Source organism: Erpetoichthys calabaricus, chromosome 10 (genome assembly GCF_900747795.2).
Source record: "Erpetoichthys calabaricus chromosome 10, fErpCal1.3, whole genome shotgun sequence".
Taxonomy (NCBI): Eukaryota; Metazoa; Chordata; class Cladistia; order Polypteriformes; family Polypteridae; genus Erpetoichthys; species Erpetoichthys calabaricus.
Genome location: NC_041403.2, coordinates 78435401 through 78453383, shown reverse-complemented (window position 1 = coordinate 78453383; position 17983 = coordinate 78435401). Strand labels below are relative to the sequence as shown.

The following is a 17983-nucleotide window of genomic DNA, read 5'->3' as shown; positions in this document are numbered from 1 at the left end:
CGAAATTGTTCCTGCCTTGCACCCAATGAGATTCCCTGGGTCCCTGCTCTGGGGGTTTAGAAAATATATGGATTGATTGAAAATTGATGCACTTTTTTATTTTTTACTTCATCAAAGAAACATTTTTTTTATATTTTGTCACAAGGTGTATGTGACGTGTGGCTGATTTTTGCTCAGACCGCTGCAGTGCTGTTTGTACAGATGACACATAATGCACTGACACAGGCACACATTCCACTTTTTGGTCATGGATGCTACACAACTTTTGACTTTGGTCTGGCATAGAGAACGCATCTGTGTAGAGCAGAAAGGGCTGGGGACTTCACACAATACCTCAGTTTCACTGCTTTCATTTCTAGGCCAGTTATCTGACTTCCAAACTTGAACCGATTGAAGATGACAGATACTTACACTGATGCCACCCAATGCTTATATTGAATAGCTCTCTGAAATGCCACTTCTTATTTAGAGGAACAAGAGGTGCTTTAGCAAGTTCACAACTGAGCTGAATTTTACTGAGAATGCCATTGAAAGATAAGAAGAAGCATTATTTTTCTGTAGAATCTGAAAATGACTAACATTGCATTGTTTTAATTTCTCAGTTTTTGTTAACTTATAAAAATAGTGCTGACTTTCATGTTCATTCCTGATCTGTAGACCCTTGTGATTGTTGTCTATAAGCATAGATCAGATTTTGCTTTGGCAACATGCGAGTGTGCCGTCTGCTGACGTAGGAAGAATATCTTATCCGCAGTAATCTTCTCAGTTTTTGATTGTTCACTTTGAACAGCTAAAATAACAAAACCTCTTTGGGCTGTAAATCTACTTGGGTTTATAATAGTGGCTCACAATGTGTTAAATATTTGGATATATAAAGTACCATAATTTGAAAACAAATGGAGCTTGGTAGTGGATTTTTTTTATATAATTATACTTGAAAAGCAGTCGAATTCAGGCTCCCTTTTTAGAGTGCCCTTAAATGCAAATTGTTGAATGTTTTTTTTTCCCCTAGTTGGGCTTTTAAAAGTAAGCAATTTATATAATGCTCATTTCAGGCCCACCCCTTTCGATGTTCTATGCTGACTCTTTAATAAACATTATATAAAATAAATTTAATATATTCCAGAAGAGCATGATTGCAATATTCAGGTCAGTAGATTATGAAGCATATGAGAAAACTAGATAAGCTCCAGACTATTGTGTACTGGCGTGGACAGATCCTGCTTGTGTCACGATTACACGCAAGAAATTAGACTTAATTTATTAATGTACGTATAGAAACAAACATTTGCACATTTGCTTGTTTTGCACAAAACAAGCACTACACTGTGTACACATTGAATTTGCTGTACATAACTGAACCCGGTGGCACACTTAAACTTTAGTACACCTGTGCAGTCTGTTAAGTCCTGATGTCCCTGCTGTGTGAAAATAAATAGCAAAGCATTCGCTGATAAGTTCAGAGTGTGAACATTGCTGTGCTAAATAAATTAAGGCTCTGTGCTGTGTTAGCCAAAAGCCAATTTAGATTTTTCAACTCTTTGCCAAAATTGAAGAGAACGTAACAAACAAACCAATAAAATGTAGTGGATTCAGAAAGTGTTCAGACCCCTTCACTTTCTGCATACTTCACTTTTTTGATATTTAATGAATTTGCAAACCTTTTTGAGAACATGTCTTCACTTTGTCATTGTGGGTTATCAAGTGAGTAGATTAATTAAATCTATAACAAAATAAAGTGTGTGGAAAGAAAGTGAAGGGGCGTTATGAATGAGTGTAGGATTGTCTGTTAGAAACAAGTGGGTGTTTCAAGAATACTGTGACTGTGAGTATTGCACAATTTATTCTTGCTTTGTCTTCATATATAGAAGAGTCCTGGAAATTAGTGGTGGGGTCTGATTTATTAACATGAAGGGTCATGTTATCACCTTTGGTTGTTATATGTAGTATGGATATTAGCTACTTTTCTAAGTACCACTTTGTAAAGGTTGAAAGTTGAAATGACAAGACATGAAATTAAATAATCCATTAATGCACTAAAGATTTTAACCAAGTAAAGCCAATGAGAAGCTTTTTTTTTATTATTTTCAGTGGTTACCTGAATATAATTTTTGTACCTTCATATTTAAGCAAGAGGCTCAGAATCACACTGCTATCCTATGTTTCTGATTTGTATTATTTAAAAAGATGCAAGACTGACAATAAAATGCCATAAAAGCATATGACTAATCATTGATTTTTTTCCTTAAAACTTTTAGCTCTTTATCTAATTGAGCACGTTCTGAGAATGAAAGTGTGATAATGATTAATGCTTCCATTATGAAATTTTTTTTTTTTTCATTTCTCAAAAGTTTACATTTACTCTGAAATAAACTATTTCATCTTAAGATTTCTAAAGGAACCTAATTGAAACGTAGGTTTTGTAATACTTAGGCATATTGCACAGAGATAAGCATAACAAATCAGATTGAAGAATTAAAAAGTTATTTTACTACATGTTGCTTGTAATGATGAAAACACTGAGGTGCAAATAAGAAAGCAAACAATTAAATAGCTGACTGAGTTCCATTTGCATCTATCTGTGCACATTACAAGTTATCTAATTTTAGAAAATATTCACAAATAAATACGCTTTAAAAATATTGGAGACTATAGAATACCAATCAATTATGGACAGCAAAACAATTTGTTAACTTTATCAGAAAGTATCCATGGCTGAGAGTTCTTACACAAGTAGGAACAAGTCATTTTGTTAAATGACATTAGGAACAAGAAATTGGTTGTGAATGAGTGTAGGATTGTGTGCCAAGCCAAGGATCTGCCCAGGGTTTCTACCGTGTTCTCAGTGTTTCCTGATAGGATGTGGCTCACTGCGTATGTAACTTTGAGGTTCAACAAGTGACTAGTTAGGTTACATTTAGAAAGCTTGGTTCTGTTGTACTGAACTGTGAGCTTGTATCCCAACTTAATTTAAACATGAAAAGGACAGGTGCAAAAATTGTTCATTGCTTCAGGCTTTCTTATGAAAGTTTGGTCATAAGACCACAGTGTATGAAAATGTAGAATAAACTGAAGAAAATAACTTTTCCTTAAATCACTTTTGTAATACAGATAATTTTTGGTGCCTCACACTGTTGGGTACTTTGTCAGTAATACAGTGCAGCTGAATATTGAGATTTGGGATGTCTTCATCATGCAATGAAGCTTTCCTTACAACATGTTGATTTCCCAGCTCATACTCATAGTCATATGCTTGATTTGCTTTGTTCAAATGACTTGAATAATGTCTCTGTCTCAAGTTCACTCTCAGATATTTGTGATCATAAGTTTATCGAATGTAACTTTAGCATTATTACCGCTACTTCTGTTGAGAAAACGCCTGTCTCTTATTACAACTTTAGGTCTGTTAATTCCGATTTGTTTGCTGCTTCCCTTCTGTGTTTGTCTCCTTTTAGCCTGCATAGTCTTCCCTCTCCTGAAAACATGGTTTCTCGTTATAACAACTGTGTTTCCCAACTGCTAGATAACTTTGCTCCCTTAAGGACTAGGCAGGCTCCAGCCACCCGCTCCTGTCCCTGGTACACCCATGAGCTCAGAGCTATGAAAGCCATTAGCTGGCGTCTTGAGCATCTTTATAAGAAAACAGGATTCATAGTTCACTCACAGCTTTACACTGAGCACATACTTAAATATTGGGATGCCCTTAACACTACTCGCACCAACTGTTATTCTTGTCTCATAAATGGTGCTAAGCCTAGGCCTAGAACTCTTTTTAGGACTGTTAATAAACTCCTCCAATCCTGTCCTCTAGCATGCCCCTTTACAGCTAAACAGTGTCAGGCTTTCTTACATTTCTTTGATACCAAAATTGATCAAACCTATCATAGTTTCCCCTCCACACCACAATCACTCATTCATTTCGATTTGCCATTTCCATCATCAAGACTCACTTTTTTTTTGCCTGTTGACTCTCTCGCCATTTCTGAACTTATTAATAAGTCTAATTCCCACTCCTGTCTGCTTGATCCTGCCCCCAGTTCTCTGCCTAAAAAATGCTCCTCCATAATTAGTATTCCTGCTGCCTCACTGATATATGCATGTTTCATTTCAGGGTCTGTCCCTACTGCCCTCAAAACTGCTGCAGCTACCCCAGTCCTTAATAAAACCTGACCTGGATCCTCCTTCTCTCTCCAGTTACAGGACTATCTCTAATCTCCCTTTTTTTGGTTAAGGTGATAGAACATGTGGTTGCCTTGCCTTTCTTCTAGTCAATGCACTCTATGAGCCTTTTCAGTCTGGCTTTCGTAAACAGCACAGCACTGAGACAGCTCTTCTCTGGTCTGCAGATTGCGGTTCACTTAATATTCTCCTTCTTGACTTAAGTGCAGCATTTGACACTGTTAATCATGAAATCCTCCTGTCACGTCTCTCCGCTGTAGGGATCTCTGGCTTAGCCCTTCAATGGTTTACATCATATCTTTCTAATAGGCAAACAGTTTGTCCCACTCAGCCAATATAAATCCTTCACCTCACCTGTGTCGCGTAGTGTCCCTCAGGATTCAGTCCTTGGGCCATTGCTCTTTCTACTTGATATCCTTCCTTTGGGTCAGATTATTCGCAGACATGGCCTTAACTTCCACTGTTATGCAGACGATATACAGTTATATCTTAGTACACACTCCCCTACAGACTTGCCTCCCAGCACGCTCACTGACTACATCACTGATCTTAAGCTATGGATGGAAAATAACTTTCTCAAAGTTAATGCCAATAAAATTGAAGGGTTACTGGTAGGCCCAAACTCCCTAAGGCATCCAACTTCTCTGTTTTTATTGACGGTACACTTGTCAAACGTGTTCCTGTTGTCAGAAATCTTGGTGTTTTGTTTGATTCATCACTTAACTTTGAGCTACACATTAGGTCTCTTTCCAAAATTTCATTCTATCATCTCCGTTACATTGCTTGCCTCCGTCCATTTCTGTCCTCTAATGATGCAATCTCTGGTTCTTTGTTTCATAATGCCTTGTATTGATTACTGTAATTCCCTCTTCATTAGCCTCCCTGTAAAATTTATATAGAAGCTACAGTACATTCAGAACTCCACAGTTGAAGTCCTCACGCACACAAAGCATTTTGCTCACATCTCCCCTGTTCACTCCCAACTTCACTGGTTACTGGTCCCATCAAGGATTAAATTCACGATTCAGTTTCTCACCTTCAAAGCCCTACATAACCTTGCTCCTTTCTACCTCACTCAGCTCCTAGCTCCTTGCACTCCTTGTCGCTCTCTCAGGTCCTCGAGCAGTAATCTCCTTACTGTCCCACGCACCAGACCACTCCACCCTGAGAGACAGGTCCTTCAGTGTTATGGCCCCTCTCTGGGACTCTCCTCAGTGTCTCCGAGATTGCTTGTCTTTCTCCACCTTTGAATCTCAACTCAAAACTTTCCTCTTCTACAAACTTTTGTGTTCTTTTTTTTTTTTTAAACTCTGTGCGTAAAGCAACCTTGGGTTTGTTAAAGGCGCTTTATAAATGGAACTTATTAATATTATTGCTGACATGGTGCAATCTTCACTTGTCTCTGCTCAAGATAGATTGAAGTGTGTCATGGCTTTTTAACTGAATGATTTGTTTAATTATTCTTGTTTTCCACTAACAACAGGAACCAGAATGGGGTTGGTGGTTAACTTTTGGGTACTTTTTTCTCTAAAAGTAGTAATAGTTGATTATCGACCACATTAGATGTAAGAGACATATAGCAGATATGGAGGAAATTACTGTGATGCTAATTGATATTTTTGCTGTTTTTTATATTATTGTGTATTTAATCTGGTTTAAAGAAAGCTAATATTGCCCACCACAAATCAAATCCAAACATTTTATAAACAATTTTTTTCTCAGGGAATTGCTGATTTTAGTGTAGGCTTCTCACTTGTGTGATATCACCATGGCTTTTTTTAGACAGTCACTGGTTAGTACAGTTTACATAAAATTTCACTGTTGGTTTCTGGAGACTTTGGAAAAACACTGATTGGAAATTAAACTTATTCTTGATCCTAGTGGAAAAAACAACATTAGGTAGCCAAGAGGAATGGGTGTGACAAGGACTGGGGCCTTGTAAATTTATTATTAGGTAGGCTTTCTCAGCAGTTATTGTAGCTTCTGGCTATATTTTCTGCTGCATTATTTTGTTTGGATGCATGTGCTGTATGCAGTACATAATATGAATAGTTGCTTCATTAAACTGTAATACTGCAGCAATATTATAAGCAAAATTAAAATGATTATAGTATGTGAAATAGTATTTACATTGATTTGGATGATGCCTTTATCCAAGATGACTTTAAACATCTGAGATACAATTTGTTGCAGTTCTTTTTTTTCCAATTGGAATGATGGCAGGTGAAGTAACTTGCTCATGGTCGCACTTTGTCAATAGGGGGATTTGAACCCACAATCTCTTTGTTTGAAGATTAAAGTCATTACCACTACACCACGCTGCCTGTAGCAATAGAACCACATTTAAATTCAATTTTATATTTCAGTGGCATACTATACTACACCACTAAAATAAATGGAGCACATGTCCAGCACAATCAAAAACTATATAACTAAATACATCAAAGTGGAGCTGATAGATCATTTCACTTTTAGGACCCAGAACTGAAAAGAAATCAAGTAACTAATCTAAATCAAGAATTGCAGGCAGCATTTGTGGTGGGAGTAAAGATTAATGCATGTTCTGTACAGTGAAAGATTCTGTAGCTGGCTTTGATGCACACCTGGCCATGCTTTTTTAAGGATGTCTAAGGCATTAAGTGATGACAAAGTGGCATTTCAATAATAAAGCCCCTACACACCCACTAGATTATTTTAAAGATTAAGTAATGCTCTATTCTTTTTACAAAATGTCAGATTACATTTTCTAATTCATAATGCATTATAACAAAGACTTTGACAGAGAAAGAAACATTTTAATAGCTAAGTAGATCCTACTTCTTACAAGAACTGACATAAAAGCAACTGTTAACTGGAAAAATTAAACAGTGAAATCACGCAGGATAAACTTTTCTTTGCATCTCTATGTTCTATGCTTATATTTTGTTTGTGTCATGGTCTTCCAAAACTAATAAAAACTTCACACAGAAAAACTGAAAACAAGTATTTTAGCGAACTACTGCAATAATAATATGTATTATCCCCATATGATTAAAAATGCATAAAAGACCTAATAAAATATCATAAGTTACTGGGAATAGTGGTGGCTTAAGTATAAGGTGGTGTACTTACAAGTAGCTCATACTCAACTTTTAAGCAACTGAGGTAAAAAAGCAACATATAGTAGTGATACATAAATGATTTCAAAAGGCACTGTTTTCAGATGAAACTGTATTTTTATTTTTTTATGTAGTCTGCATTATCATATAAGTAGAACATTACAAGTGCTCACCTCCTCATCAGAGTGTTGGAAGCATATATTTCTCTCTATTATAATAAAAAAATCTTGTGAGACGAGACTTTTTATTCTGCGATGAGATCTTTTGAAGAGAGACACTTTCACTTCCTGTGAGATGAGACTTTGTGCCAAGAGATTTAACCACAACCGGGGCCAAAAATAAAAGACAAAGAGAAGATGACAAAGTAGAACGTCATAAAGAGGTTCAAAAATGTTGGTGCAATACAAATGCAGAGCAGGTTAGAGATAATGGAAGTATGAAAATTCGAAAGTCTCAAAAAAATGATAGTAAAGATTGCATTAGCACAAACAGAAATTATTACTTGGTGAAATAATGGAACAGTGAAAAGAGATTGAATATATTGTTCGGATTTAATAGCTGGAGACTTGTAGATCATCTAATTCGTGTTGCCATCAGGGAAAAGTAGTGTTTCTTCCCAATGAACAGGCGTATCTGTGAGAATTAAAAGATTGGTTGGTTGGTGAAAGTGAAATCCCGCGAAAGAAAATTTAAAGCCCTTCGAGACAAGACTTTATGCAAACAGAATTGTAAAACATTTACAACCACGCACATGGTTCAATCATTTCTCATTTGTGTGAATGCTATTGTCAGACACAGTTTGTGTAGAGAAAAACGATTTTTACTCACAGGCAGTTATATGTTGAGTTGTCACGATGTAATACCAAACACGGAATCAAAATTCAATGCGATATTGTCGAAAAGGTAAAAGCGAAACGAGATTGAATATATGGACATACTTATATATATATAAATATATATATTTATATATATATATATATATATATATATATATATTTTATATATATATATATATATTTATATATATATATATATATATATATATATATTTATATATATATATATATATATATTTATATATATATATATATATATATTTATATATATATATATATATATATATATATTTATATATATATATATATTTATATATATATATATAATATATATATATTTATATATATATATATATATATTTATATATATATTTATATATTTATATATATATATTTATATATATATATATATATATTTATATATATATATATATATATATATTTATATATATATATATATATGTATATATATATATATATATTTATATATATATATATATATATTTATATATATATATATATATATATATATATATATATATATATATATATATATGGTGGTGATGTTTGTTCAGCTTCTCCCATCGTCATAATGCTATTTGAACACCAATTTATTACTTTCGCAGTGTTAAAACAATCCTGATATTTGCAACACACCATACATATCAAACTTATAGTAATAATAGTTTTTTATTTTTGCATTCCCCCCTCTGTTGTCAAATATAAATGGGCCATAACTCAATATGGATTTATTTCAGGATCTGTTTAGATTAATCAGTTTGAAAAGGCTCTGTTAAACTGGGTTTAGTGGTGTATATCATGTAAACTTTGTAAATTGTATTTTAGCGTTCAGCATGTTACATTGCTTTCAGCCTGTGCTTAGTGAGGAGTGTTTTATAAAAAATTCCATTCAATTCAAGTGAAGATTTCATTCTTTGTTTAGTAATATATTGTGATTTGTGTACTAAATACAGTTGTCTGTGAGTAATTCACTACAATTTCTTTTCTTATATAAAATGAAGATGTCAGTACTTACATTCCTAGCATGTGAAATTAACCAGGTTTACTTTTATTTATAGCTTTTTTTTTGTTCCATATTAGCAATCATCAGATAGAAAGGGGAGTGTTCAGGGAACGCAGTGGTCACTTTGAAGCTCTGAATACTTTTGCCCTTTCTCATTCTTTTCCTGTCTTGTTTCCCACTGTGTTCCTAACATTATTGTTCCTTTTAGACAGCTCGCCAACTGGATGCTCTAATTGAGCTTATTGGTGTTTTTAGAACCTACTATATGCTTACTGTTGGAAAACCCTGCTGTTAAGTCATTTTCATATTTAAATCGATTCTCTGTCTTTTGCTTAATAGCTCAGGGGGCCAGCAAAAATATCTACATTTCTGAAACTGTTTTTGTTCTTATTTAATGTGTGGAACAGTCATATAATCTTCTCTTGTCAGTCAAATGCCATTTTTTTGGAACTTTTGAAATAAATAGCTAAAGCAGTTGCCTTTCCCTCGGACGTTATTTGGTTAGTCTTTTTTACGAGAGTCTTTAAAGTCAAGAATGAGGGTAGGACAGCACGGTGGCACAGTAGTAGCACTGCGGCCTAACAGTAAGCAAACCAGGATTTGTCTCCGAGGTCCTGCCTGCATAATGTTCTCCACGTGTCCATCTGGGTTTCCTCTGGGTGATGTGGTTACCTATCACCATCCAAAGACATTCAGAATAGGTGAATTGCACTAGATAATTGCACAATAGACTCCTGCACTCTCTGAAACCCTGGCCTGAACTAAGCGGCTTAGAAAATGGCATGACATGAACGGATGTACTGTAAGTGTACTTGCAGATAGTTATTAGCATAAAATATAATTTACAGTAATACTGGCAATCCCACTTAATTCAATTTAGGGTCACAGGTGGCTGGAGCCTATCCTGGTAGCACTGTGTACATTGGAGGAAACAGTCCAGAAAGAAAGCACCACTCCTTACGTTGACAACTCACACACACACGCACATACACACACCCCCATGTGGACCAGTTTGAAATTGCTAGTTAAGTGAACCTGCATGCCTCCATATGTCCATGCATGGGTTTTAAACCCAGGATGCTGGATCGATGAAGAAAGACTCCTACTCACTATACCAGAAGTAAATTAGTCAGCTTTGTATTGCAACATTAAAAGACACTGTGTCATAAATTGGAAAGGGTTGTTTTTTTTCCTTTATGGTGATTATTAATAGAATGTCTTTTTAAGGTATTTATTTGTGATATGAGACTGAATGTTGTCCCTATTTGAAGTAAATAAACTCAGCTCTGGTTAGATTAGATTCTACTACTGTTTAAACTAGAAATTTTAAATCACTAGATTTTAAAGACTAAATTCTAAAATATGACACTGCCAAACCAAGTGGATTATTTAAAATTATTAAAAAATAAGATGCACACACACAGAGTATTATTTATTATTAGTTAGCATTTTATTCTTCTGTCAGTTGTGTGTGTGTGTGTGTGTGTGTGTGTGTGTGTGTGTGTGTGTATGTTTTCTTTAAAGAGAATGAATGAGAGAAAATGCCATCGCCTTTTACACATTACTGACTCTGAATGCATTAAATATCTTTGCCTGTAGAAGGAGCATAGTTTGCTATTGGATTAGGACTTGGCAGCCACAAAGACTTGAAAATTCCCTGGTGAAATCCTACACCCATGACATCATGTGCCCCCAGGACACGCCCCTAATTGTCAGGGCAAACTTTGGCAGCCTACTCCTCTGAGTCTGCAGAAAGCGTCACACACACACGAAGGAAGAAGCTACCTCACAAGGCTCCGTCAGAAAAGGTGCCTGGGACCTGTAATTGTCAATTCAACTTTTCATAGCACTCAACGGCCTTTATTACTCAATTAGGTGGGATGGATTAAATAACCGCTGTAGAGATCCTCGCCTTCTTTGTTTCCACCTGAGGCAACTACTCTGCTCATTAAAAATGTAGGATATACACAAACATGTATAAAGGAGTTTCATGTCAGGTTACACTCTTGGGAATGACTGCAGCTTTTTGACTTGGGTAGCTTAAAGTGATCTTGGAGAATCTTGGAACAACTTGATTAATGCCATTTTTTGGATTTCTTCAGATATGGGTGAGTTTCTTGCTTTGTTTTGTTTCTCACCTGACTGGCTTACAACTTTGTTTTATACTTTTGCTTTATTTCCCTTTAGACTCTTCCTTATCAATCACATTTCTTTTGCTTTAATATCAATCCAACAGAAAAAAAACTTTAATTTGTAATTGTAAAGGGGTTCATGTTGTATTTCTTGTGTGTTTTTTGGGGTTTTAGTGATCTATTTTTGTGCATGTGTGCTTTTAGACTGGCCTTTAAAGCATAATGAGATAGAAAAGGTAATGGTTAGCAACTGGAAAAAGTGTTTCTGATGAAAGTTTAAGTCAGTATTTTGTTGCCTTTTCCTTTTAAAAAGAATTTAATAGAAACATACAGTTCAGAATTAGAAGGGGAAAAGGTCACCAACAAAGGCAGCTTTTTAAATTGTAGGTAATTTTTTTCTTTTTTTTTTGATTTCTCTATTGTGATTTACAATTCCTTTTTTATTATCACAATTGTTGTTCAGAATTGCTCAGTTAATGACACAGTAGTAAATTGTCCTAGCCTCATTTGTTCTTCCTCTCCCACAGCTTCTTTCTGCTGAGCCTGTCCCGTGTTTTTTTTTTTTTTTTTTTAACATATCCTTGCTCATCTGATAAAAGGTGCGAAGCCCTGCTGAGCAAACTGGTATCAGACAATGCTACTGACGACCTCTGACTTACCATTTGTTATCTCTGAATGTAATGCAAGATATAGCTTTTGTACCTTGGTCTCCCCATGTCTTTTGTAGCTTTCAGGCTTCTTTTATTCTTGGTTATGCTTTGTTTTTATCCGCTTACCCCCACCAGAAAAAATGTTTTAGCTCGGTTAACAACTTGAGCAAAGTTGTTCGAGGATTTATTCTTTTCCTTGTACTTGATTATATTAGAAATGTTTCTACATTAACAATGAATCACAGGCAGTGTCAGCTGCCTTTAATCTTACAAGTGATCTGTGAAATTAATCAATATCCAGATAGCTTAGAAGGTACAATAACTTTTAACAATATTGATCCAGTCCTCACTGTTGACATTCCAGGTCATGCTTTAGTCTTTCCAAACCATAAAACCAGTTTGGAACCACATTTACCATGCGTGTGTAGATTATCAGAATGTTTGCTGCTCTTTTGTCTTCGAACAGCCACTATAGAAGAGAGATGTTTGGACATTTTCTGGGCTGATAAAGTAAAAAAGGATTGTTGAATCACAGTGGGGGGCATAGTTAACTTGTTGCCTTTCTGTGGTGTTGTATGAGTCATGAGTTTTAAAACTCTTATGAGTGCAGATATGCTGTAAATCCTACAATATTGCATAGTTGTATATATTATACCTACACTGCGTGTACAAATCTATTTTGTACTACACTAGAAAATCACTTTGCTGGTATACTATACAAAATATACATGAAGAACACATTTTGTGACTTAACATACCATCTTTCACAGTAAGAACTCAAAAAGAATGTTAAAACACACACAAGCTCAATTTAGTAATTATAAAAGTGAATGTGGTACAATTTAACGAATGTAAAAAGTTCCCATTTTAGTTTTATATTTAGTCATCAGTTAGAGCAGTAAAACTCACAAACACTGTCTTTGTCTCTCTCTCTCACATGCGCACACACACACACAGGTAAATTTGTTATTTCCTCCTGCAGGTGTCTGTAATGCCCTCTCTAGTTTCTCGCCTGAGTGAGCTTTGCACTACAGAGGGCGTTGATATCTTGGAATTTTAGCCTACGATTAACCCGTAACGTCTGGCCAAGTCTGGCATGACTTGGGGGGGAAAAAAAAAAGCTTCTGTACATTCTTTATGGTCTTAATGGATTTTGTTTTCCCATTCTTGTTCTCTAGGAATGTGAGACACTTTTTCCCCACTTCTTACTATGAAAAAGCCCCACATGGTGAATTCTGTGCTTGTTGACAAAAAGGCATAAATTCTTTGTCTTGTTCTCCTTGGCTCTGAGACTAGTTTGTTGTTGTTAATGAGTGAGACCGCAAACTAGAAAACACTAATAATTTATCATTTAAACTCCTATCACAGCCTTAGCGATTTCTTGAAAACCTGAGACAAAGGTTGCTTCTTTTAATTAGATGTTTTAATTCTTAATTTTCCTGTAATGTTAGTGACTTGAGGAGGTGGGGTTAAAAGATGTGACAAAATCTGTGAATGTTTTAAGAGGCATTGCACATGCTTGGGTAAACTTACAAAATCTTACTATTAATGATATGTTCTGGTCAATCTGTGTCTCAAAGTATAATTTGTTTTCAGTGTTTTTTTTTTTTTTATAGCAACTGAGATGTTACGGGTTTAATTGAGGCGACATAAGGAAGCCAACTACGCGTGTAATTGTGCTCCCTGGCTGCCCCCTTTCACACATTTAACTCTGAGTTTTAAAAATGAACCTGATTTTATGGATTTCATTACAATTTGTAAAATACAAATTAATAAGACATACAGTAGGATAGCTTTTAATTTAAAGGAGCTAACCCTCCCTTACTTATAGAGAGAGCTGAACATGTAAAAGATCTGATATAAAGTAATCACTCAAAAACAGTGAAATATCCAAAAGGTTAACGATGATTTAGCGTGTTCAGTTAACCAAGGACAGCATTTGTAAATGGTTTCCAGATTCTAAAGAGCATTTAAACAGTGAATATAGAGTTGAGGCTGAGGCACTGAACCTTAAAGGACCTTAAACTACAAAGTTGCCTGTTCAATTCTTGCCTGACCGCACTGTATGCCTTAATCTGCCTGTGCTCCATCTGTGAGAATTAGTTGCAATGTATCCTGATTTCGTAAGATGCCTTGCGAAAAGGCGTCATTCAAATATGCAGTAATAATAAAAGTTACTGAGAACACTTTTCTTTTGGTGTAATGTTAGTTGTGTTTGGATTCTTCTGTTTAAGCAAGATGTGCATATTGTATAGTGAGGTGTAGTATTATTGATATCTCTGTCTGTTATTTACGAGAAAAAATATGCAGTTAATAGTTTGCTAGGACTTTAGCAGTATCCCTCAAGGCAATGCAAATAATTCACACCACAATTTTAGATCTGAACCAAGAACATCTGGACCCACTCTACTTAATGTTGGTCAAAATGGAAAAAAGTCTTCCACACATTTAATCAGATTGATTTCTGCTTCCATTTTTATATCATCCTTCTGAGTGATTGACTTTGCCCTTCAGAGTGGATGAGTGTGTCCTTAAAACCAATTGAATGTCTTCTTGATGGAGGCACAGAGAGGGACCCCAGGCAGATTATTCTTCAAGGGTCAATGGATGGACAGCTCTTTTTCAGTGGGATCCCTTCCCCCACAAGAAAACCAGAATGGACAAGAACAACACACCCTGTGCAGTCTTCAGCCTACTTTTGACAGTAAGAGTGGAATTAATAATAGTGGATTGATGGTGGGTGTTGATGTGGTTTGTACTGATAATGGAAGAACAGTTTTTTTAGATACATTGAATTAATGTTGTAATTAGAGTTAAAGTGGTGAAAAATTTGGCCAGTAATGTTGTGCATATTACCAATTTGGTGTTCACAAAGATGTCTTTATTTCTAGAATGAATTTCTAACAGAAGGTAAAAATCGGTGAATATTTGTGTTTATCTGTTTTGTGGCCCGACTTTGTTTTGTAGAGCATTGCATTTTGTTTAATGCATACTGTCATGCAGTAATGTGGTAGTGAAGTCTAAAGGTTTTCCAAAAATTAAGCTTTTTACTGGTATTACCTTTTGAATGCAAAGCAGGGAGTCTCATGTTCATTTTTAAACTCAATGGCCTGTAGGGCACCTCTACTGTGAATACCTCAGTACCTCTGCATCTTCAGAATTTAAACAAATTGCTTAATGTAGCAAGTCTTCACAAGCACTATAGCTTTTAACAAGACCTTGACTGACTTTATTTTGAAATGTAAAATCCTCAGATGGCTATTCTAGGTCTCTGTGCTTTGTATACTTTGTGAGACAACTGGGTGGGAGAAGTGGATTCTACGTCTGGAATGTTATGCTTTGGTGAATTGTTTTAACTCTCCCGAATCATCAAATACATTCCGTTTTTTCACAATAGACACATGTTGAAGTTGTCCGTGAATGTCCTTTAGAAGTAAGCCTGCGTCTTCAGCTGTGACAGTTTGTGAATGAATCAAATGTGCAGGTGGCAGTCTGTGTCCAGTGTCCTCATGACAGGAGCCACTTTAGATCACAGGCATGAACCAATGTTGAAGTATGTGTAAAGTCGGCTACAATTTTGCTGCATGTAATGTAGCAACTTTATTTGTTTTCTTGATTTGCAAACTACTGTTTGCAACAAATCTGTATGCAAATGGTACCATGGTCCAGTGGCTGATTCAGATGTCTCACTTGGTTGCTGCCTGTGTGATGTTTGAACATTGTCTCCATGTCTATATGGGTGCCTCTTTGGGTACTAAAGCTTTCTTCTCTCATCCTAAATACATGTGTGTTTGATTCATTGGCAATTCGGAAATGACCACTTGTCAGTGTTTGTATACACGAGTGAACCATGTGATGAATTTGGAACATTATCCAGTTCTGGTTCCTGCCTTATATTTAATGCTACCAAGGTAGGCTCTGGCCACGTATGACTAAAAATGAGCTTGAGAATGTCATGTAGATCTATTTCTATACACCCACACATTTCCTTCTTAAACTGTTAATTTCAAATTAGGGTTACAGGGAACCAAAGTACTCGTATATCGCAACAGCATTTACTGCAGGAGAAGCCAGTCCTTAGCAAAGGACCAATCCTTTGTAGGTCATATTCACACAAACACTTACACTATATTATAATGGGTCAATTTAAAATACTCATTCAACCTTAAGGTGTGTGTCTTTGGGATGTGTAAGAATAAAACAGGCGCCGAAAGACAGAGAGAAAATGTGCAGACCACAGGCAGTGATCAGACAGAGAGATCCTATTCCAATTTGCTGAAGCTGTGAGGCAGCATTGCTAACCACTGTCTATGCTGTCTGTCTCCCTATTACTGTAAAAATTACAGAAAAAAGGAAATAAAATTTGTCTGGTTTATGTTACTGTACAGTTTGCAGATGAACTCAATTTTATATCTTTTAGGATACCTACTGAGCAAAAGAAAAGAGTATTGTTCAGTAGAACAGAACACTTCCTGTGAAAGCTAGGTATCTTTATTAACCCAATGGCTGTCTCGGTTTACTAAGAAAGTCAAGCTGTCCTGACTAGTGAAATGATTATAGAAAGAAATGTTGGCCACTGGTACACACTACACACATAGCATGTGCCAGTCAGTACTGTATTCTTGTATTGTTCAGCTGTAATAATCCATTCACTGCAATTTCATAATGCATCTCCATTTGTTATAATTCTTGTTCAAAATTATCATCCCACATGCAGTTTTAACCAATATCTCTGTTTTCAATTTCCTGTAATGTGACCAGATTGAAGTTTTGTACTTGGTTATAAATAGTTTAAGTGGTTGTTTTTATTCTTTCACAGATTCTGTGTGTTTTGTCATTTTAATTTGTTCAAGTACAGTATGTCATTTCATATTGTGATGTAGACAATAAATGATCCATTCTTGGCAAACTATTACTTTTTTTTACATTTAATGTTTGCATTCCAAAATGAGCCACACATCATTATGCATAATCAAGTGTAAAGAAAAGGTACAATAGATAGTGTGTGTGTGTGTGTGTGTGTGTGTGTGTGTATGTAGAGTATGTACTCTATATATTATTGCATGGTGTTTGTCTGTTTATATTGTAACCACAAGAGGTGCTCGAGAGCCCAAACCCACAGATACAGTAATGCCCAAAACGATTCTGGGTTTAAATAAAAGCTATTTATTCCAATGCGCCTTTCCAACAATCACTCATCAAAGGACCAATAAGCACTACACAATTCTGTCCATTTCTTCCTTCTTCCTTCCTCCAAGAGCAAACCCCAGGGCAGCTTCTGGTGTCACCACATTGCTTGTTGGGAGCCCTTCTGGGTCACATGGAAACTATTGTCTTCCCCCGACAGCACCCTCTGGTGATACCTAAGGTTCCGGCAGGGCTCCACACCAATTCCCATATAACCATGCAGGTGTCCTGATTTGAGGAACACTGCCACCTTCTGTGTGGGGGAATGAAATGTTCCTGGAACCCACATTCTCTCAGTCTGATCATTTTTGACTGATCCCAACCGGGTTGCATCTCCAGTTTAGTGGTCCTTCCATTAAGTAAAATATCTGTGTAGTTCCTTGATGCCCATGTTTCCTGTGTGGCATTTAAAATACTGAACTTATTGTATAGCATTCTGGGCTAATAAATGGATGCATGGTTTAAAACAACCAGTAAAGTGGGTATTGTCTCATTCAAGAACTTCATTGCATAAAACCAAATCTAATACCCTCTCTTTAGAGAGACTCTGTCTACAGCGTGAATTGAGCTTATTTTATAAAAATAATCTTTCACTAAATTTAAACACTTTCACACAACCTAAATTAACCCTTCTATGTAAACATTTGAGTATGTATTAAACATAATATATTGCATATACTGATAAAATTCATGAAAATAAACAGTGACAGTCAATACTGTGCTTTTTTCTTCTCCGCATTGCTGCAGTTGAATGCACTTTTTCTGATTTTCTGAAAGAGTTCATTCTTCTACTCATTTTCTGAACTTGCTTATTTGATTCAGGATCACAGGGTCTACATCAGCAGTACTGAGTAAAATGCAGGAACCAATATCACAA

General features: G+C 35.7%; 1 protein-coding gene across 13 annotated transcripts in view; it reads left to right on the top strand.

The window, feature by feature from the left end:
* ptprfa (protein tyrosine phosphatase receptor type Fa) overlaps positions 1-17983 on the top strand; it is a 589562-nt gene that overhangs the window by 247504 nt on the left and 324075 nt on the right. For 11 of the 13 annotated variants that reach the window (XM_051933291.1, XM_051933287.1, XM_051933285.1 and 8 more), the window contains exon 1: positions 10880-11245. The exons of 1 other annotated variant lie outside the window; for it this stretch is intronic. The gene's annotated coding sequence lies outside the window, so the exon portion shown is untranslated. Of the gene's footprint in view, positions 1-10879; positions 11246-17983 lie in introns of those variants that run through there. One more of the 13 variants, XM_051933290.1, reaches the window with a different exon arrangement.